At 54.4% G+C, this 23,369-nt stretch overlaps 1 protein-coding gene across 2 annotated transcripts in view; it reads left to right on the top strand.

The window, feature by feature from the left end:
* The first annotated feature begins 4,194 nt into the window (after positions 1 to 4,194).
* snx8a (sorting nexin 8a) overlaps positions 4,195 to 23,369 on the top strand; it is a 50,465-nt gene continuing 31,290 nt past the window's right edge. The window contains exons 1-2 of one of the 2 annotated variants that reach the window (XM_072481055.1): positions 4,195 to 4,320; positions 7,723 to 7,852. The gene's annotated coding sequence lies outside the window, so the exon portion shown is untranslated. Of the gene's footprint in view, positions 4,321 to 7,722; positions 7,853 to 23,369 lie in introns of those variants that run through there. The other variant, XM_072481054.1, reaches the window with a different exon arrangement.

The following is a 23,369-nucleotide window of genomic DNA, read 5'->3' as shown; positions in this document are numbered from 1 at the left end:
CCCCCTCCTCACCCCCAACCCCCTCCTCACCCCCTCCCCCTCCTCACCCCTCCCCCTCCTCACCCCTCCCCCTCCTCACCCCTCCCCCTCCTCACCCCTCCCCCTCCTCACCCCCTCCCCCTCCTCACCCCCCCCCTCCTCACCCTCCCCCTCCTCACCCCCTCCCCTCCTCACCCCCTCCCCCTCCTCACCCCCTCCCCTCCTCACCCCCTCCCCCTCCTCACCCCCCTCCCCCTCCTCACCCCCTCCCCCTCCTCACCCCCTCCCCCTCCTCACCCCCTCCCCCTCCTCCCCCCCTCCCCCTCCTCCCCCCTCCCCCTCCCCCGCGTCCCCCTCCCCCCTCCCCCTCCCCCCCTCCCCCTCCCCCCGCCTCCCCTCCCCCGCCTCCCCCTCCCCCGCCTCCCCCTCCCCGCCTCCCCTCCCCCGCCTCCCCTCCCCCTCCCCGCCTCCCCTCCCCCGCCTCCCCTTCCTCCGTCTCCCCCTCCCCCTCCTCTCCTCTCCCCCTCCTCCTCCCCCTCCTCACCCCCTCCCCCCTCCTCACCCCCTCCCCCTCCTCACCCCCTCCCCCTCCTCACCCCCTCCCCCCTCCTCACCCCCTCCCCCTCCTCACCCCCTCCCCCTCCTCACCCCCTCCCCCTCCTCACCCCCTCCCCCTCCTCACCCTCCTCACCCCCCTCCCCCTCCTCACCCCCTCACCCTCCTCACCCCCTCCCCCTCCTCACCCCCTCCCCCTCCTCACCCCCTCACCCCCTCCCCTCCTCCGCCTCCCCCTCCCCCGCCTCCCCCCTCCCCTCCCCCGCTTCCCCCTCCCCGCCTCCCCCTCCCCCGCCCCCGCCTCCCCCTCCCCGCCTCCCCCTCCCCGCCCCTCCCCCCTCCCCGCCTCCCCCCTCCCGCCTCCCCCCCCTCCCCGCCTCCCCCCTCCCTCCCTCCCCGCCTCCCCTCCTCCCCCCTCCCCCCCTCCCCCCCTCCCCGCCTCCCCCCCTCCCCGCCTCCCCCCTCCCCGCCTCCCCCCCTCCCCCGCCTCCCCCCCTCCCCCCTCCCCGCCTCCCCCCCTCCCCCCTCCCCCGCTTCCCCCCCCTCCCCGCTCCCCCCTCCCCGCCTTCCCCCCCTCCCCGCTTCCCCCCCTCCCCGCTTCCCCCCTCCCCGCTTCCCCCCCTCCCCGCTTCCCCCCCTCCCCGCTTCCCCCCCTCCCCGCTTCCCCCCCTCCCCGCTTCCCCCCCTCCCCGCTTCCCCCCCCCTCCCCGCTCCCCCCTCCCCCTCCCCCGCCTCCCCCTCCCCCGCCCTCCCCCTCCCCCGCCTCCCCCTCCCCGCCTCCCCCTCCCCCGCCTCCCCCCTCCCCGCCTCCCCCCCTCCCCCCCCGCCTCCCTCTCCCCCGCCTCCCTCTCCCCCGCCCCCGCCTCCCCCTCCCCCGCCTCCCCCTCCCCCGCCTCCCCCTCCCCCACCCCCCGCCTCCCCCTCCCCCGCCTCCCCCTCCCCCGCCTCCCCCTCCCCCGCCTCCCCTCCCCCGCCTCCCCTCCCCCGCCTCCCCTCCCCCGCCTCCCCCTCCCCCGCCTCCCCTCCCCGCCTCCTCTCCCCCGCCTCCCCTCCCCCGCCTCCCCTCCCCCGCCTCCCCCTCTCCCGCCTCCCCCGCCTCCCCCTCCCCCGCCTCCCCCTCCCCGCCTCCCCCTCCCCCGCCTCCCCCTCCCCGCCTCCCCCTCCCCCGCCTCCCCCTTCCCCGCCTCCCCCTTCCCCGCCTCCCCTTCCCCGCCTCCCCTTCCCCGCCTCCCCTTCCCCGCCTCCCCTTCCCCGCCTCCCCTTCCCCGCCTCCCCTTCCCCGCCTCCCCTTCCCCGCCTCCCCTTCCCCGCCTCCCCTTCCCCGCCTCGCCCTCCCCCGCCTCGCCCTCCCCCGCCTCCCCCGCCTCCCCCTCCTCTCCCCCTCCCCCTCCTCACCCTCCTCACCCCCACCCCCCCCTCACCCCCTCCCCCTCCTCACCCCCCTCCCCCTCCTCACCCCCTCCCCCTCCTCACCCCCACCCCCCTCCTCACCCCCACCCCCTCCTCACCCCCCCCCTCCTCACCCCCCCCACCCCCCTCACCCCCCACCCCCTCCCCCCACCCCCTCCCCCCCCCACCTCCTCACCCTCCACCCCCTCCTCACCCCCTCCCCCTCCTCACCCTCCTCACCCCCTCCCCCTCCTCACCCCCCCCCACCTCACCCCCACCCCCTCCCACACCCCCTCCCCCTCCTCACCCCCTCCCCCTCCCACCCCCTCCCCCTCCTCACCCCCCTCCCCCTCCTCACCCCCTCCCCCTCCACACCCCCTCCCCCTCCTCACCCCCCTCCCCCTCCTCACCCCCTCCCCCTCCTCACCCCCTCCCCCCCTCCTCACCCCCTCCCCCTCCTCACCCCCTCCCCCTCCTCACCCCTCCCCCCTCCTCACCCCCTCCCCCTCCTCACCCCCTCCCCCTCCTCACCCCCTCCCCCTCCTCACCCCCTCCCCCTCCTCACCCCCTCCCCCTCCTCACCCCCTCCCCCTCCTCACCCCCTCCCCCTCCTCACCCCCTCCCCCTCCTCACCCCCTCCCCCTCCTCACCCCCTCCCCCTCCTCACCCCCTCCCCCTCCTCACCCCCTACCCCTCCTCACCCCCTCACCCTCCTCACCCCCTCACCCTCCTCACCCCCTCACCCTCCTCACCCCCTCACCCTCCTCACCCCCTCACCCTCCTCACCCCCTCACCCTCCTCACCCCCTCACCCTCCTCACCCCCTCACCCTCCTCACCCCCTCACCCTCCTCACCCCCTCCCCCTCCTCACCCCCTCCCCCTCCTCACCCCCTCCCCCTCCTCACCCCCTCCCCCTCCTCACCCCCTCCCCTCCTCACCCCCTCCCCTCCTCACCCCCTCCCCCTCCTCACCCCCCTCCCCCTCCTCCCCCCTCCCCCTCCTCACCCCCTCCCCCTCCTCACCCCCCTCCCCCTCCTCACCCCCTCCCCCTCCTCACCCCCCCCCCCTCCTCACCCCCTCCCCCTCCTCACCCCTCACCCTCCTCACCCTCACCCTCCTCACCCTCCCCCTCCTCACCCCCTCCCCCTCCTCACCCCCTCCCACTCCTCACCCCCTCCCCCTCCTCACCCCCTCCCCCTCCTCACCCCCTCCCCCTCCTCACCCCCTCCCCCTCCTCACCCCCTCCCCCTCCTCACCCCCTCCCCCTCCTCACCCCCTCCCCCTCCTCACCCCCTCCCCCTCCTCACCCCCTCCCCCTCCTCACCCCCTCCCCCTCCTCACCCCCTCCCCCTCCTCACCCCCTCCCCCTCCTCACCCCCTCCCCCTCCTCACCCCCTCCCCCTCCTCACCCCCTCCCCCTCCTCACCCCCTCCCCCTCCTCACCCCCCTCCCCCTCCTCACCCCCTCCCCCTCCTCACCCCCTCCCCCTCCTCACCCCCTCCCCCTCCTCACCCCCTCCCCCTCCTCACCCCCTCCCCCTCCTCACCCCCTCCCCCTCCTCACCCCCTCCCCCTCCTCACCCCCTCCCCCTCCTCAAACAACCAGTCCCTTCACACCCCCCCCAATCAGCAGGGGTCCCTCCACCGTCCCCCCACCCAACCGGCAGGGCCCCCCTCCGCACCCAACCGGCAGTGCCCCCTCCGCAGGCCCCCCCCCCCTCAACCGACCGGCGGGGCCCCCTCCGCAGCCCCCCCCACCCAACCGGCGGGGCCCCCTCCACAGCCCCTCTACCCAACTGGCGGGGGCCCCTCTGCAGCTCTCCCCCCCCCCCCCCCCCAACCGGCGAAGGGCCCCTCTGCAGGCCCCCCCCCCCAACCGGCAGGGGTCCTCTGCATCCACCAACCAGCGATTGGCCCCTCCGCAGCCCCCCCCCCCCCAACTGGCAATGGGCACGTCCACAGCAGCCCCCCCACCGGCATAGAGCCCCTAGCAGCCCCCCACCCAACAACCAGCGATTGGCCCCTCCGCAGCCCCCCCCCCCAAACTGGCAATGGGCACGTCCACAGCAGCCCCCCCACCGGCAAAGAGCCCCTCGCAGCCCCCCACCCAACAACCAGCGAAGAGTCCCTCCGCAGCCCCCCCCCCCCCAAAACCGGCGAAGGGCCCCGCCCCATTCCCCCCGTGGTGTAATGCATTGGTACCTCTTGTGATTGACAGAGAAAAAGTCTGCCTGGCTGTGTATTAACATTGATTATTTTTCTTATTGTAGGTGATGTGCCTCCCTATTACCGAGAGGTATATGAAGCCATTTGCTGTAAACAGGAGGACCACGTGCGCAGAAGTGTCTTTCGGAAACTATTGAACAGCACTGAGCTACCACCTATTATACAGAACCAGGTATTGCAGTGACGGCTCAGCAAGCACTGACACAAGATGGGATGTTTGAGTCTGTTGCTTGGAATATGATGGTTAACCCAATGTACTATGATATTATGTATTGACCAGTGATCTCTGGAGAAGTAAATAATAAATAATAGGAATATGATGATTATAAGGCTATGTTTTAAACTGTCTGCTTAAGGGAAATGGGTTAATGAAAAGTCATGTGATGTGTTCTGAATTCTGCCTGACAACAAATCTAGGGCCTTGGTTATTATCTGAACGCGGACGCCCAGGATGAAACTTTCTGGGAATAGTGTGGAAAGTTTACACACCTGAAAATTAAGGCAAAAGCAGCTGTGCTGACTGCGGTCGACTTTGTTCCCAAATTCCGAGACAGAAAGGGACTGAGAGAGGGAGGTCCTGCTGAAAGAGCAAGGACTGCAGCTAGTGTGGTCTATAGAGATAAGAGTACGTCCCTTCTGCAAGCTCAGCTGAAATGCGGGTGGAAAGTCATTCTCTGGTTAAGTAGATGCATCCTCGGGGGGAGGGCGAGGGGCGATAGAATTGCTTGAGTGGGCCTTACTGTATTTGGTTCGGAATTTCTCCAAAGCTGAGAGAGATGCCTTTTGACAGTCACTCGAAGTTGAGTCTCGCCAAAACAGTGAGAAACGTAGCTGCCGGTGAAGTTGGACTGGATCCTGTTCAAAGGTCAATTCTGCAGGTGCGGGCAGAGCAGTGAAGCATGACTGGCGTGGGTTACTTATTTGTGTTAAAAAGTTAAAGGGGGATATCTTTTCTATAGTTTAAAGTAATAGTTGCCTGCTAAATGGTATTTTGTCAATGTTGCTTTTAGTTACAGTAATAGTCTTAAAGCTTGAAACCTTGGCATGTGATCCTTTCAGTCGGTCACTGAGAATTCAAATATCTTCTAAAAAGTTGTTGGGTTCTGGGGATTGTATTTAAATAGGATTGCACTTAGAGCTGGAGAGGCAACTGATAGTATAAACTGTTGACATTCTTTGTCAAGTTTCCTCCCCCCCCCCCCCAATGGAATTTTCTTTTTGGTGTGAGTTTGGAGGTTCATAAAATAATGACTTGTTGGATGTATTGGTGACAGGTATTGGACAATACGTGTGCTCTTTGAAGTTTGACCAAAATCTGGGCAGACTTTACATTCCATTTTGGTGCATTGTTCTGCTTGCATGGCATGGACTCTGCCGGGAAAGTGCTTGTCCTCTTTGATTACTAGAAAGCTTGAGGTGGCACCTAAGGAAGGACAACTGCACTTCTTTGTCGAAAGGTGTGCTGCCACACTGCAAAGCTGTGATAGTGACCAGCTAATCTGGGCGGGATTTTCTCAGCCTGGGGCCGGACCGGAGAATCCCCGCGACCGGTGCGAATCGCGCCACGCCGCCCCGGCTCTACGCGGCTGGCCGATTCTTGGCATGGGATGGGCCGAGCGGCCGTCGTAAAAATACCAAGTCCGGCCGGCGCCGTCCGCACCTGCTCTCAGCCGGTGGGAACTCGGCGTGGAAGAACAAAGAACAAAGAAATGTACAGCACCGGAACAGGCCCTTCGGCCCTCCAAGCCCATGCCGACCATACTGCCCGACTAAACTACAATCTTCTACACTTCCTGGGTCCGTATCCCTCCATTCCCATCCTATTCATGTATTTGTCAAGATGCCCCTTAAATGTCACTATCGTCCCTGCTTCCACCACCTCCCCCGGTAGCGAGTTCCAGGCACCCACTACCCTCTGTGTTTTAAAAAAAAAAAAGGTGGGGGTGGGGAGTCCGACCCCGGAGCGGGGGACCTCCGACCCCGGGGCGGGGGACCTCCGATGTGGCCTGGCACCTCCGATGTGGCCTGGCCCACGATTGGGGCCCACCGATCGGCGGGCCAGCCTCTCTGGATGGGGGCCTTGTTTCTTCCGCGCCGGCCCCTGTAGTCCTGCACCATGTTGCGTCGGGGCCGGTGTATTGAAGGAAGCCACTGCGCATGCACACGTTGGCGCTGGCGTCACTGCGTATGCGCGCGTTGGCGCCGGTGCCACTGCGCATGCGCGGATCCAGCGGCGCCCAGTTCGCGCCGGGATCAGCAGCTGGAGCGGCATGAACCGCTCCAGTGCCCTGCTGGCCCACTGTAGGGGCCAGAATTGCTGATCCTGAGGCCATGTTGACGTCGTCGAGAAATGCGACAGCGTCAACACTTCGCCTCAGGATCACAGAATCCCGCCCTCTGTTTTTGTGATAGTGTTGGAGGGATAAATATTGGCCAGGACACTGGATAATCCCCCTGCTCTTCGAAATAGCACCATGGAATCTTTTACATCCGTCTGAGAGAGCGGATGGGGCCCCTGTTTACTGTCTCATTGGAAAGGGAATTGTAGAAATACCTTTTGGGGAAGATTTGCAGGGCTCTTGGAGAGTGCGGGACGAACTGATAATTCTTTAAAAGAGTCGGTCCAGGCACAATATTCCCAATGGTGGCGGTCTCTTTTGTATTAGACGTGACAAATGTGTATTAAGTTGCTTCTTTATCATACATCTGCCAACTGTTCTGTTATGTGTGGGGAAGTTAAATTTGTGTAATTGTTTTCCTCCCCCTTTGTCAGCGCAGACTGTTTGGTGACTTCCTGCTTAACTGATTACTTTGTTGTGAGCAAGGCTTAGTTTAAAACAACAGAAAGTGATTGTAGATTGGACTATTTAACCCACTGTATTGGGTATTGACCTTTGGACTCGGTTGGTATTATTGAACAAATTCACGTGGGTTTGTTTTTACTGGAGATTGATGGAAGCACAGGTGGTATTTAATGAAGAAATACTCTATGGAAACCATTTAAAGATAACACTGGCCATTGTCTTGATCTGGAGAGGTAATTAAGCAAATTGCTCCATTGACTTCTCTGACTACTTGTCTCTTCCAGAGGGAGATCCTGCCCTCCTTGTCTTATCAACATGACTCTTTGTTCATGCTGCAGAACAGGAAAGAAACAAAAAAGGAAAACTTTGCATTTAAGTGTGCCTTTCACCACCTCCAGCTGTTCCAAAACACTTTGCAGTCAATTATTTTCATTTAAATTATATTCATTTTTGTAGGAATTGTGTCAGCCAATTTGTACAAAGCAAACTCCCACAAAACTGCTTTGACTTTACCAGACCGTGGGGAAGAAAAAGGTTCCAAAAATTGCAAGAGTGCCATTCACCATCACTGACACTGAGACCTAATGGTTACAAAAGGTTTACTTGTCCTTCTCTCATCCCCACCCACAAGCAAAAATGTAAAGTTTGCTATTTCATTCGATGGTGAGATTTATTTTGGAAGGAGATATTGTGGAAGAAGTGAAACAATTAGACCCCATATTGACTAACTGTATTCGGCAGCGGGTGACGTCCATCTGCTTTGTTTCCAGATTGCTGAGATTATAGAATCCAAGGACGAATCCATCACGAAGTCGGCCCTGTACAGAGCTTTGGTGTTGATTGCCCTAGCTCAGCAGGGGAAGCAGCCTTCAGTCAAATTGCTGGAGAACGTCACACAAGGTACGGTGAATTTCCCTAGTTATTCCTAGAATAAGAATCAGTGAGTGAAAAGTTGTGCTCTAGATAATTGCAAATATAAAAAAAAAAATCATTATTGAGATATGGGGGTCACTGGCGAGGTTGGAAACACATGGGATTAATCAGAGAGGGTGCTGGTGAACCTGGAATTGCTGCAGTGTGTGTCTTGAATGTGCTCCAATAGTGCTGCTAGGTAAGACTCTAGAATAACTGAAGAGACGATGGAAGTGTAGGTGCCAATTCTGGATTTATTTGCCACAAATGTAAATGTGCTTTTTTAAAATTTTGGATTTGCCTTAATTGTTTTACCTTTTGGTAGCCTCCAGTCCTACTTTCTGCATCCTTGTACTTTCAGCAGAGGAAGGGCCAGTGAACCACCAGTAGGGTGGCATGGTGGCACAGTGGTTAGCACTGCTGCCTCACAGCACTGAAGACCTGGGTTTGATCCCGGCCCTGGGTCACTGTCCGTGTGGAGTTTGCACGTTCTCCACATGTCGGCATGGGCCTCACTCCCACAACCCCAAAAAAGATGTGCAGAGTAGGTGGATTGGCCACTCTAAATTGCCCTTTAATTAAAAAAATAATAATTGGGTACTCTAAATATATTTAAAAAAAATAAACGCCAGTGGTTCTTAATCAGCGACTAGAAGGTGGGAGAAAGGGTATCCCAATGAAGACTGCTAACTCCATGTCTCCTGTTTCAGGGAATTTGTAATTTTTACCTTGCCCTTTCTGGCATTGGTGCTTACTCTAGATGTTTCTGAACATTTTTTTTTGTAAAATTTAAGAGTACCCAATTCTATTTTTCCAATTAAGGGGCAATTTAGCATGACCAATCCACCTACCCCGCACATCTCTGGGTTGTGGGGGTGAGACTCACACAGACACAGGGAGAATGTGCAAACTCCACACGGTCAGTGACCTGGGGCCGTGATCGAACCCGGGTTCAGTAGAGCCGTATACACTCATTTAAAATCAGATGTTGATCTGCCTGTGGTATGTGCAGCATACAGGAGTATTATACTTTTTTTTAGAAGACAAGCACATTATTTATATGGATGGTATTCCCTGTGACAAATTAATATTCACTCCTCTGGACCATGTTAGATCAGTGAGTGAAGACGATTGCTCTTGTAGTGAGTTATTAAGAGCATAAATTTGATGATTTTCAGAGAACCATACAAAGGTCACGGCACAGAAAGACATCATTCAGCTATCTTTTTTTGTGCCAGCCAAAAGCTTATTTTAATCCTATTTTTCAGCACCTGGCATATAGCCTTGCAGGTTACTGCAATTTAGGTTCAGATCTAGGACCTTTTAAAATGAGTTGATTTTTGTCTGCCTCAATCACAAATTCGGGCAGCAAATTCCAGACACCCAACACCCTCAAGTGAAAATATTTTTCTAATTGTCCCCTCTAATCCTTCCACCAATCACCTTAAATCTATGACCCCTGGTAATTGATTCCTTAGTTAGGGAGAAACAGGTCTTTCCTGTCTACCTCTCATAATTTTGTACAACTCAATAGGTCACTCCTCAGCTTCCTCTGTTCCAAGGAAAACATTAGCCTATCCGATCTTTCCTCATAGCTGTAATTTTCCAGCTCTGGCAGAATTCTTGTAAATATCCACTGTACTCCAGAGCTATTATGTTCTTCCTGCAATGTGGTGACCAGACTGTCACAAAATCCCAGCTGTGGCCGAACCAGGGTTTTATACAGTTACAGCATTACATTCCTGCTTTTGTATTCAACATCTCATCCAGTAAAGGAAAGCATTCCATATGATTTTGTCAAGAAATAGCAATAGTTTAATATACATTTTCATTTGTGGGTATTAGAAATGAGGTAGAAGTTTAAGTAAGCTTACATTTTGTTTCTGTATATGTGTGCTAAGAAAGGGTTAATAACGTGAGTTTTGTTCAATTTTAGTTTCACGTTAAACTTTGCCTGCATTGTGATAAGGTTTTATGACCCTTAAAGCAAATGCAGGGTATAAAAAAAACTAAGCTTTTTAAAAAAAGGAGCATTCCACAGACACTGGAGCATAGGCAGGCATACAAAAGTACAGAAAGCAAGTTCCGATGCTAAATAACAAAAAGTCCCAAAAAGCAGAGAATGGGACAAAAGAGTTCCAGGTAGTTAAATGGAACCAAGAACAGAAGTCTGGGAAAATAGTCTTGTTCAGTAAAGTCAAGAGCAAAGAGAGGCTCCCAATTAAAAACAGTGCTGCAAAGTGCAAACCTGGAGACATCAGATAAAGAGAGGCCAGAATTTCATAGAATTTACAGTGCATAAGGAGGCTATTCGGCCCATCGAGTCTGCACCGGCTCTTGGAAAGAGCACCCTACCCAAGGTCAACACCTCCACCCTATCCCCATAACCCAGTGACCCCACCCAACACTAAGGGCAATTTTGGACACTAAGGGCAATTTATCATGGCCAATCCACCTAACCTGCACATCTTTGGACTGTGGGAGGAAACCGGAGCACCCGGAAGTCGCCACACTACCAGAAGGATGTGGAGGCTTTGGAGACAGTGCAGAGGAGTTTTACCAGGATGTTGCCTGGTCTTGAGGGTGTTAGCTATGTGGGAGGCTGAATAGACTCGGACTGTTTTCATTAGAAAAATGGAGGCTGAAGGGTGATCTGATAGAGGTCTACAAGGTTATGAGGGGCATGGATAGAGTGGATGGGCAGGCACTCAATCCCAGGGTGGAGGGGTCAGTCACCAGGGGGCATAGGTTTAAGGTCCATTGGGCAAAGTTTAGAGGAGATGTGCGAAGCAGGTTTTTTTATGCAGACGGTGGAGAGTGCCTGGAATGCATTGCCAAGGGAGGTTGTAGAAGCAGATACATTAACGGCGTTCAAAAGGCATCTTGACAAACACATGGATGAGATTGGTATAGAGGGATAGGGCATAAGGATGTGCTGAGGGTTTTGGCAAAGGTTGGTATTATAACCGGTTTTTGGCAGGCCGAAGAACCTGTTCCTGTGCTGTATTGTTCTTTGTTCTATCTGGGGTAATCAAAAGATTGGCGGCACCTTCATATACAGCCTGTGAAGCAATGGTGTTTTGTTGGCGTAGCTGGGCACCAGAGGTTATGTGGAAACGTGAATGCACATGGTGATCCAGGCCAGAGGAATACCTAAAGGAGCGGTTGAAATTCTGGATGCGGATGCTTGGTGAAGGTATTAGAGAGAAAGCTTTGTTTGGGAGAAGATTCCAAGGCAGGTTGTTAGAGAGCGGAGATTGGAAACCGTTATGTGGAAGTCAGAATGCCAGTGAAACTAGTTGGCTCACAGTGTAAAAAACATATGGGGGGAATTGATGAAAGGGCGGCATGGTAGCACAGTGGGTAGCACTGTTGCTTCGCAGCATCAGGGTCCCAGGTTCGATTCCCGGCTTGGGTCACTGTGCGGAGTCTGCATGTTCTCCCTGTGTCTGCATTGATTTCGTCCGGGTGCTCCGGTTTCATCCCACAATTCCCGAAAGATGTGCTTGTTAGGTGAATTGGACATTTTGATTCACCCTCCGTGTACCCGAACAGGTGCAGTAGTGTGACGACTCGGGGATTTTCACAGTAACTTTTTTTTTAGAAAATAATTTATTGAAGCATTTGAAATTTTCACAGTTGAACACATTAACATTTTTAAACTATCGCATGGGTCGACACAAGTATATAAAAAAAGGAACCCCCAAGAAAAACACAGTCCCCAACTGTCCGCGCCCTATTTCCTAACTACCCATTTACTGAGTTCCCTGTCCTTATCTAACATTGCCATGCCTTCTATTTTCTTCACCCCCCCCCCCCCCTTACTGCTGACGTTCAATTTTCTTTGAAGAAGTTGATGAAACGTTGCCATATTTGGGTGAACCCCTGAGTTGATCCTCTCAAGGCGAACTTGATTTTTTTCCAGGCTGAGAAACCCTGCCATATCGCTGACCCACACACCTGACTTTGGGGGCTCCGAGTCCCTCCATCCCAGCAAAATCCGTCTCTGGGCCACCAGGGAAGAGAAGGTCAGGACATCGGCCTCCCTCCCCCCCACCCTTGGCCCCCGGATCATCCGATACCCCAAATATTGCTAGTTCTGGACTCAGGGTTACCCTCCCTTCCAGGACTTCTGGCATAACGTCTGCAAATCCCTGCCAGAATCCCCTCAACTTTGGATATGCCCAGAACAGATGCACATGGTTTGCCGGACTGCCCCCACACAGCCCACATCAATCCTCCTCCACCTCAAAGAACCTGCTCATCCGGGCTACTGTCATGTGAGCCCTGTGGACCACTTTGAACTGGGTCAGGCAAAGTCTGGCACAGGACGAAGATGAATTAACTCTCTTCAAAGCTTTTTCCCACTTTTCCATTTCCAGTTCTCTTCCCAGCTCCTCTTCCCACTTCCACTTCACCTCTCTGACCGGGACCCGTTCCCACTCCATCAACTCCTTGTTTCTCTCTGAAATCCTCCCCTCTCCAACCCCAGTTTTTGACATCACTTTATCCTGTAGTCCCCTCAGAGGGAGGCGAGGGAAGCTTGGAACCTGCCTCCAGACAAAGTCCAGGACCTGAAAATATCGAAACCCATTCCCACTCGGTAGCTCGAACTCCTTCTCTAGTGCCTCCAAGGTGGGAAAGCCCTCCTGGATAAATAAGTCCCCAAATCTCGCAATCCCTGCCTGCTGCCGTCTCCTGAAGCCCCCATCCAGCCTCCCTGGGATAAACGGTGATTGTTACAGATCGGAGACCACACTGACGCTCCCTGCAATCCCATGTGCTGCCTCCATTGCCCCCACACCATTAGGGCTGCCACCACCACAGGGCTTGTAGAGTATCGAGCTGGCGAAAATGGCAGGGGCTCCGTTAGTAAAGCCTCCAAACCCGTGCCCTTGCAGGATGCCGCTTCCACTCGCTCCCAGACCGACCCCTCCCCCACTACCCACTTCCTGACCATCGATTGTTGGCCACCCAGTAATAATTAATAAAGCTCGTGACGGCCAGGCCCCCCTCCATGCGACCCCGCTCCAGAAGTGCCCGCTTTACTCTTGGGGCTTTCCCTGCCCATACAAAACCTGTAATCGCCACATTTATTTTTTTTCTAAAAAAGACTTTGGGACAAAAATCGGAAGGTATTGAAACAAGAAAAGAAGTCTTGGGAGGACTGTCATCACAGTCTGGACCCTTCCTGCTAGCGTCAGCGGGAGCATGTCCCATCTGTGGAAATCCCTTTTCATTTGGTCGGAAGTCGACCGCTTTGCCCAGATTTAACTTGTAGAGCTGCCCCCACGCTTTAGCTACTTGAATCCCTAAATATCTGAAACTCCCCGCCACCACTTAAAAGGTAACTCCCTCAGTCTCCTTTCCTGACCCCGCGACTGGATCACAAACATCTCGCTCTCCCATAGTCAGCTTGTAGCCTGAAAATCACCTAAATTCTCCCAGTACCTCCCATGATTTCGGTCATTCCCCCCACCGGTCTGTAACATAAAGCAGCAAGTCATCTGCATAAAGAGAAACCCTGTGCTCCACTGCCCCCCCCCCCCCCACTATTCCCCGCCACACACGAGATGCTCTCAGGGCCATTGCTAAAGGCACTATGGCCAGGGCAAACACTAATGGGGAGAGCGGACATCCCTGCCTTGTCCCTCTCCCGAGATTAAAATATTCTGACCGGGTTCGGTTGGTTCTCACATTTGTCCACCGGGGCCTGATATAACAGCCGGGTCCAGTCCACAAATCCCTGCCCGAACCTGAACCTGCCTAAAATATCCCATAGGTACTTCCACTCCACCCGGTCGAAAACCTTCTCCACGTCCATGGCTACTACCACCTCAGCCTCACGCCCTTCGACTGGCATCATTATAACATTGAGAAGCCACCTAATATTAGACGTTATATCATCATAGATATCATAGAACTTACAGCGCAGAAGGAGGCCATTCGGCCCATCGAGTCTGCACCGGCTCTCTGAAAGAGCACCCGACCCAACCGCACACCTCCACCCTATCCCCATCACCCAGGAACCCCACGCAACGCTAAGGGCAATTTTGGACACTAAGGGCAATTTAGCATGGCCAACCCACCTAACCTGCACATCTTTGGACTGTGGGAGGAAACCGGAGCACCCGGAGGAAACCCACGCACACACTGGGAGAATGTGCAGACTCCGCACAGACAGTGACCCTAGCGGGAATCGAACTTGGGACCCTGGAGCTGTGAAGCAATTGTGCTAACCACCATGCTACCGTGCTGCCCTGCGTTAGGTGCCTGCCCTTCACAAACCCCGTCTGATCCTCACCTATTACCTCCGGGACACAATCCTCTATTCTGGTGGAGATCTTTGCCAGTAATTTAGCATCTACATTTAAAAGGGAAATTGGTCTGTACTATCTACAGCTCTCCGTGTCCTTGTCTCGCTTCAGGTTGAGAGAGATTGATGCCTGTGATAGCCTTGGAGGAAGCACTCCTAACTGCTTGGATTCATTGAAAGCCTTGACTAACATCGGTCGCACTAGCCCTGAAAACGTTTTGTAAAATTCCACTGGGAATCCGCCAGGTCCCGGGGCCTGACCCGATTGCATTGTCCCAATCCGTCTATCACTTCACTGAGCCCAATTGGGCCCCCCAAGCCTTCCACCAGCTCCTCATCTACCTTCGGGAACTCTAGCCTCTCCAGGAATTAGTTCATTCCCTCCTCCCCCGCAGGGGGTTCTGACTCATATAAACGGCTGAAAAATTCATGGAACACGCTATTAACCGCCCCCAGGTCCCTCACTACTTTCCCCCTCACATCCTTAATTTTCCCTATCTCTCTCGCCGCCTCCTGCTTCCTCAGCTGATGCGCCAACATCCTGCTAGCTTTCTCCCCATATTCATACTCTGCCCCTTTTACCCTCCTCAGTTGTCCCTCCGCCTTGCCTGTGGAAAGGAGCCAAAATCCATTTGAAGTCTCTGGCGCTTCTTCAGGAGCTCCTCATTCGGAGACTCCGCATATCTCCTATTCACACGCAAGATTTCTCCTACTAGCCTATCAAGCTCTGCCCCTTCAGCCCTCTCCCTATGGGCCCGAATCAAAATATATTCCCCTCTGATGACCGCTTTCAATGCCTCCCACAACACCTCAGCCGAGGTCTCTCCCGTGTCGTTGGTTTTTATACACCCCCGAATGGCCTCCCTCACTCACTCACATATCTTATCGTCGACTAACAACCCTGCATCTAGCCTCCACTGTGGGCGCTGAGAGTTTCCCATGTTCACCTGTAGATCTAGCCAATGTAGCGCATGGTCCAATGCTATGATTGCTGAATATTCTTGTGTCCACTACCCCCGCTAATAATGTTTTGTCCAATATTAAAAAATCGACACCTTGTGAACATGGGATTAGAATGAATATTCCTTACTCCTTGGCTTCTCCAATCTCCACGGATCAGCACCTCCCATGTGGTCCATGAACCTCTGCAGCTCTTTCGCCATTGCTGATACTTTCCCATACTTAGAACTCGACCGGTCCATCCTACGATCTAAGACTGTGTTAAAATCACCCCCCCATGATCAACCGGTGTGAGTCGAGGTCCGGGATTTTTCCCAGCATCTTCTTAACAAACGTGACGTCGTCCCAGTTTGGGGCATATATATTCACCAGCACCACTGCAATTCCCTCCAGTTTCCCACTCACCATGATCAATCTGCCTCCCGGGTCTGTCATCATTTTCCCCACCTCGAACGGCACCCTTTTGTTCACCAGATTGGCCACCCCCCTTGTTTTCAAGTCCAATCCTGAATGAAACACCTGCCCGACCCATCCCTTTTTCAGTCTAAATTGATCCCCAGCTTCAAATGTGTCTCCTGTAACATGGCCACGTCCGCCTTTAACTATCTCAAGTATGCGAACACACACGCCCTCTTGACCGGCCCATTCAGGCCACGAACATTCCACGTAACCAGTCTGGTTGGGGGGGCTCTTGCCCCCCTCCCCTGTTGACCAGCCATGGCCTTTCCTCGGCCAGCCCTTAGCCCATGTCCCACACCTCCCCAGATCCGCCACTCGGCGGCAACTGCCATCTAGTCTTCATCTCCAGCCTCCTGGAATTCCCCTAATCGTCAGCAGTACCCTGCCCCCCCCCTTGTCACTTTTCAGCTCACCCCCCACTTCGCTAGCCTTACCAGCTGGCCTAGCAGCTCTACCCCTGATGCCTAAAAGTCTACCGGCTGCTGGATCTTTACACCCCAGCTCTTCTCACAAGTTTTCAAAACAATAGCACCAAGAGCAAAAAGCAAAGACACCCTCCACTTTAGGTCCAAACTTAACGGCCCACCCCAACCTCTTTACAACATCTTATCAATCCCATCACCTTCAAACAGAGCCCCAAACAATGGAACTGTAAACAAACAGGGTAAATGGAGGGACAGAAAAAATGATGCATGTGAAAACTCAAATGTCTTTCCCTCCTAGACCATCTTAATGTGAAAACTTTTCTTCTCCCCACTCCATTCTTCTTTTCCCCCCCTTTTTTTTTTACACAAACAAAAAGGAAGAAACGGTACCTTAGTACATACACTGAAAGGTCAAAGTTAGATAACTCAAAAAAAAAAAAAAACCCCTTCTCTTCCCGGTCATCGCAACTCAAGTTACAGTGCACCACAGAACTTTTTGATTTAAATCACTCCCGACCAGTTTTCTCTTTTTATGAAGTCCTTATGGGTCCCCCAGGTTGTTGTCTTTCATAAAGCCCACCACTTCTTCCGGCGAGCCAAAATATAGTTCCCATTCCTCCGTAGGTTATCCAAAGACGGGCCGGGTAGAGAAGTCCAAATTTTATTCTTTTCGCATACAGCGCCGCTTTAACTTTATTGAAACTCGCCCTCCTCTTGGCAAATTCTGCTCCCAAGTCTTGGTAGACCCGGAGCTCAGCTTCTTCCCATACAAACCATTTTGTCTCCTTAGCCCATCTCATGATGCGTTCCTTGTCCAGGAATCGGTGTAGGCTCACCACCAATGCCCTCGGGTCTCACGACCCTGGGGCTTGCGAATAAGTGCCCTGTGCACCCAGTCCACCTCCAACATCCTGTCGAACCCCTCTGCCCCCATCGTTTTCTCGAACATCTTCACAACATGTGCACCGGTATCCAATCCTTCCTTTCCCTCTGGGAGACAGACAATCCGAACGTTCTGCCTGCGGGAACGATTCTCCAGGTCCTCCACGTTTTCCAACAGCCACTTTTGCCGATCCTGTAAAATGCCAATTTTCAGTCCCATCCAAGTGGACTGCTCCTCTTGCTCCGTCGCCTGCTCCTGCAGCTTTTGGATCGATTGTCCCTGGGCCTTCACTGTCACCTCCATCCGGTCGACAGCCTCCTTAATCGAGGCTACCACCTTGGTCAGGTCCTCCACCCACTCCTTACAGTGCCGGGCCAAACTTCTCATCCAGTTGTAACCAACTGATCCATCGCTTCTCTGCCATTGCAGCCACCAAGCTCAGATCCTCACTTCCAACCAGCTTTTGATTCCTTCTTTTGCGATTATTTTTCAAGCGTAATTCCGTAAGATAAGGGTCGCCTTTTCCTCCTCTCCCTTTTAGCCCTTATGTTGGAAAAAATTTCTGCGAAAATCCAGCTGCCATGTCACTATCCCAGGTCTCTACACTCGGGGGGGCTTCGAGTCCATCCACAATAACCGGATCCGTCTCCGGGCTACCAGGGAGGCAAAGGCCAGAACGTCGGCCTCTTTCACTCCCTGGGCTCCCGGGTCTTCCGATACTCCCGCTATCTCTGGACTCGGCACCACCCGTGTTCCTAACACCTTGGACATTGCCCTGGCAAACCCCCACCAGAACTCAAGCTTCGGGCATGCCCGAAACATATAGACATGGTTTGCTGGGCTCCCTGCACACTTCAAACATCTGTCTTCTACCCCGAAAAATTTGCTCATCATCGCCGTCGTCATGTGTGCCTGGTGAACCACTTTAAACTGTATGAAACTGAGCCTGGTACATGATGAGGAGGAATTGACCCTACTTAGGACTTCCGCCCATAGTCCCGGCTCTAACTCCCCTCCTCCCACTTGCCTTTGAGCTCCTCCACTGGGGTTTCCTCTGCCTTCAACAGCTCCTGGTAGATATCCAACACCTTCCCCTCCCCCACCCAGGTACCGGACACTACTCTATCTTGTATCCCCGTGGCGGCAGCAGCGGGAAGGCCACCACCTGCTTCCTCAGGAAGGTTCGCACTTGTAAATATCTAAAGCCGTTCCCTGGCGGCAATTTCAACTTGTCCTCCAGTGCCTGCAGGCTGAGAACGCTCCCATTTATAAACCCCCCTCGGTCTGGGTCATTAACACTCCAATGTATAAAAGAAACATGATAATGTAAATGTTTAAGAAGGAATTGTAACGTAAAGAGCGAAATGTGTGTAAGGTTATCAAAATTGAATGGAAGAAAGTCAAGGGAATGTGTAACTCTGATGGAAATGTACAGTCAAGACAATTCGAAATGTTCTGTAATGTTTATGATAGATTTTATGAATAAAGTATATTTTTTGAAGAAAAAAAAATCTATAAACAGGTCACCCATCCTTCTAATACCCGCCCTCTGCCAGCTCTGGAACCCGCTGTCTATCCTACCCGGCAGGAACCTGTGGTTATTACATATCGGGGTCCAGACCGACGCTCCCTCCACCCTCTTGTGTCTCCTCCACTGTCCCCAGATCTTCAGTGTCACCACCACCACCGGACTTGTGGAGTAATGGGCCGGCGAGAACGGCAGAGGAGCCGTTACCAGCGCTCCCAAACTGGTGCCTTTGCATGACGCCACCTCCCCCGATACCCACTTCCTGATCATGGCAATGTTGGCCGCCCAGTAGTAGTTGCAAAAGTTCGGCAGCGCCAGCCCACCCTCCCCCCGACTGCGTTGCAGCAGCGCTCTCTTTACTCGCGGGGTCTTGTTCGCCCACATAAATCCCGAGATGATCTTAATAACCCGCTTGAAAAAGGCCTTGGGGATGAAGATGGGAAGGCACTGGAATACAAATAAGAACCTGGGGAGGACTGTCATTTTCACGGTCTGTACCCTCCCGCCAGTGACAGCGGGAGCATGTCCCATCTTTTAAAGTCCCCTTCCATTTGTTCCACCAGCCGGGTCAGGTTAAGCTTATGCAACAAATCCCACTTCCGGGCCACCTGAAGACCCAGGTAACGAAAGCTCTTCTCTACCCTCCTCAGCGGGAGCTCCCTCAGTCTCTTCTCCTGTCCTTTAGCCTGGATCACAAACAGTTTGCTCTTCCCCACATTCAATTTATACCCCGCAAAACTGCCAAATTCCCTTAAGATCCGCATGACCTCCCTCATCCCCTCCAATGGGTCCGAAATATACAGGAGGAGATCATCCGCATAGAGCGAGACCCGATGCTCCAACACCCCCCCCCCCCCGGACCAGCCCCTGCCAGTTCCTTGAAGCTCTCAACGCGATGGCCAACGGCTCAATGGCCAGAGCAAATAATAACGGGGAAAGGGGACATCCTTGCCTCGTCCCCCGGTGCAATTTAAAATACTCCGGCCTAAGCCGGTTCGTGCGCACGCTTGCCACAGGAGCCTGGTACAGCAATTGCACCCACCGGATAAAGCCCTCACCAAACCCAAACCTATCCAGCGCCTCCCACAGGTACTCCCACTCCACCCGATCAAAAGCTTTCTCTGCATCCATCGCTGCCACAACCTCTGCTTCCTCCCCTTCCGAGGGCATCAAAACAATATTTAAAAGTCTCCCCACATTAGCATTAAGTTGCCTGCCCTTAACGAATCCAGTCTGGTCTTCCCCTATCACCTCCGGGACACAATCCTCTATCCTCGTGGCCAAGATCTTGGCCAATAGCTTGGCATCCACATTTAGCAACGAGATTGGCCTGTAAGACCCACACTGTTCAGGGTCCTTATCCTGTTTCAAAATGAGTGACATCGAGGCCTGTGACATTGTAGGGGGGAGGATCCCCTACTCTTGCCTCATTAAAGGTCCTCGTCAGTGGGCTCAACACCTCTGAGATGTTTTTTTTTAATTCCACCGGGAAGCCATCCGGCCCTGGAACTTTGCCCGACTGCATGTCCTCCAGCCCCTCAATTATTTCTTCTGTCTCGATCGGTGCCCCCAGCCCCTCCACCAGACCCTCCTCCACCCTCGGGAATCTCAACTGGTCCAGAAATTGCCTCATCCCTTCCGCACCCGCCGTGGGTTCTGACTCCTATAGTTTGCTGTAAAATTCCTTAAAAACTTCATTCACCCCCTCCGGGTCTGAGACCAAGTTGCCCTCCTTATTCTTTACTCCCACAATCTCCCTGCCGCCTCTCTCTTCCTAAGCTGGTGCGCCAGCATTCTGCTCGTCTTCTCCCCATGTTCATATACCGCACCCCTAGCCTTCCTCAACTATTCTATCGCTTTCCCTGTGGTCAACAGTTCAAACTCCGCCTGAAGCTTATGCCGCTCCCTCAGGACTCCCACGTCCATGGCCTCCGCATATTTCCTATCCACCCGGAGTATCTCCTCCACCAATCCCTCCCTCTCCGCCCTTTCCCTCTTTTCTCTATGGCACCGGATCAACATAAGTTCCCCTCTAATAACTGCCTCCAGGACTTCCCAGACCGTCGCTGACGAAACCTCTCCCGTGTCGTTTGTTTCCAAATAGTCGTGGATACTCTTATTCACCCTCCAGCAAACCACCTCGTCCGCTAACAACCCCACGTCCAGTCTCCACAGCGGACGCTGCCCTCTCTCCTCCCCAAGCCGCAAATCTACCCAGTGCGGGGCATGATCCGAAACTGTAATCGCTGAGTATTCCGTCCCCGTCCACTTTGGGATCGACGCCCTGCCCAGAACAAAAAAAATCAATACGGGAATAAACTTTGTGGACGTGGGGGAAGAAGGAAAACTCCTTTACCCTCAGCCGTGTAAACCTCCAGGGATCTACGCCCCCAATCTGTTCCATAAAGCCCTTCAGCTCCCTTGCCGCTGCCGGCCTCTTCTCTGTCCTGGATTTTGAGCGATCCAATTCAAGTTCAATGACCGTGTAAAAGTCCCCTCCCATGACCAAGTTGTGTGACTTCCGGTCCGGGATTTTACCTAGCACACGCCTCATAAAATCCATATCGTCCCAGTTCGGGGCGTAGACATTCACGAGCACCACTCGGACCTCCTCCAACTTCCCACTCACCATGATATACCTATCCCCTTTGTCAGCCACTATTCTCCCAGCCTCAAATGCCACTCGTTTGCTGAACAGAATTGCTACCCCCCTGGTCTTCGAGTCCAGCCCTGAGTGGAACACCTGACCCACCCAGCCCTTCCTTATTCTCATCTGATCTGTGACCTTCAGATGTGTCTCCTGGAGCATTGCCATGTCTGCCTTCAGTCCCTTTAAATTATAAGAAATCTGCAGAAGCTGTGTTGGGTGACATCTGTCACTTTGTTTCAGATTGTCGGATGTTTGACACATTTCGCCTGCCTGACCATATTTTGCCTCTTGGTTTACATGGACTTAACACTTACTGAGAATATTAGCGTATAAACTGGATTTTGTAACTTGCGTAATCCTTACAAATCTTTCTATCTGCAAAGATATAGCCAGGGTAAAGAAGTAGTGTATTATAGTTAATCTTTTCTTGTTTATTAAATGTTTTACTCTTGCAAGTTCGTTGGCAATCCTATGACTCTGTTCATCCACACATCCAAATAAAAATTAGGCTCTATCAAGCCGGGTTCCATTCTAGGGTTTGACAAGTCCTCATGTCCTGCAGTAACATCAGTTGAAATCATAACCCTTTCTTTATTATCTTATCCACATGTACTGCCACCTTTGGGGACCTTGGGATATGCACCCCAAGGTCTCTTATTTCCTTTACCCCCCTCAATATCCTCCCTAGCTTTATTTGTCTTCCCCAAATGCATTGCCTCACATTTCTCTGGATTGAGTTCCATTTACCACTTTTCTGCCCAATCTCCCTGTGTCTGCATGGGTCTCACCCCCACAAACCAAGAAGATGTAGGTGGACTGGCCATATCTTTTTATTAAAACAGTTAAAAATATATACAAGGCCAAACGGTACAAATACTAATTATGTGTTGGAGAAACAGGGTACCCTCTCCTCAGTACCAATGTACGGGGTGGGGGGGTTACTCTGATTATTAAAACAGTTCACAACACATTTCTACAAAAAACAAATGGTACAAGCACTAAACTTTGCACTGGAGAGACCAGATACCCTCGCCTCTGTACCAACAGAAGGGAAAGAAAGGGGGATGGTGGGGACAGAGGGGAAAGGAGGGTGGTGGGGAGGGAGGCAGTCAGGGTGTTGGTGGAGGGGGGGGCCCAATAGGTCACTGCCTGAACTATCTACGGAGGCAGAAAAATAAAAGAACCTTCAATTATGATGTGCCAGATTCCGGGAGTCACCCAGAGGGGGTGAGGGGCGACACAGTGTCAGGCACGAGTGAGCCCAGCACCCCACTACAGGTTGCCTCGTGTGCACACTGCGCTCCCGACACTGGGCGGCTGACAGCCTTCGGACAGTCGCCCTCCGGGCTCAAATCCTCCACCACACTGAGTGTGGTGGGCGACACGGGCCCACCAACCAACCCAGGGGCTGCCTTGATCCTGCCACCGGGATCATCGACGGGCGGGATCTCCTCAGGCTCCTCCTGGGGTCCCGGGCCAGTGGGAAGCGGTGGTGCAGATGCCTGCTCCGCGCCCGTCGCCCGTTCACTGGAAGGTCCCGAAAATAACTCCGGAAACAGGTCCGGGATTGTGGCAAAGGTGTCCGAAGACAGCGGTTGGGACAGAGGGTCTTTCAAACTATAACCCACTAAGAACCTAAGAAGCAGGGGGTTATCGCTGACCCCCTCCCCTGAGAAATTGAACAAGTCCGGGGTGCTAAATTGTGCTCGGTGGAACGGACCCTCGCGGGTCCCATCCGACCCCGAAGCACCCTGCTTGGGGATAGCGGCAGCAGCTGGGATTTCCTCACTATCCCCCCCGCCTCTTTTCTTTTGGGGACTGGGTGTGACATCTATGGAAAATAACCTGGATAGACGCCGTTTGCGGGGGGGGAGGGTCACACACCGGGGAGACCTCTATCTCTGGAGACCCCTCCTGGCTGACTCTGTGTCCCTCAATGCTTCTCTCCAAAATTTGTGGCTGTGACAGAGCACCCTCTGGTTCGAGGTTGCATGCCTCTCTACCGCCACCCAGAGGGGCCCGCGCAGATGTGTCGCCGGGCCCGGCATCCGATGGCGAAATGTCACCGGGCTGAGGGTGTTCCTGGGTGATGGTGGGGTGAGGCGTAACTGCTGCACCCGAGTCAGTAGCCAGGGGCACTGGGTCAGTCAGGGTCAGAAGGATCCAGACCTGACTGCTGCCGAATCGCCATGTTGGTCTTCCTCTCAGCCTTCTAGCCATGCGGCTGTCCCCTCACGTCCACGACAGTGGGAGTCCCCTCAACATCAGTGGCAGTATTTTGGCC

Source organism: Scyliorhinus torazame, chromosome 17 (assembly GCF_047496885.1).
Source record: "Scyliorhinus torazame isolate Kashiwa2021f chromosome 17, sScyTor2.1, whole genome shotgun sequence".
Lineage (NCBI taxonomy): Eukaryota > Metazoa > Chordata > Chondrichthyes > Carcharhiniformes > Scyliorhinidae > Scyliorhinus > Scyliorhinus torazame.
Note: the sequence above shows the minus strand (reverse complement) of the source record. Positions and strands in the feature narration are given on the sequence as shown.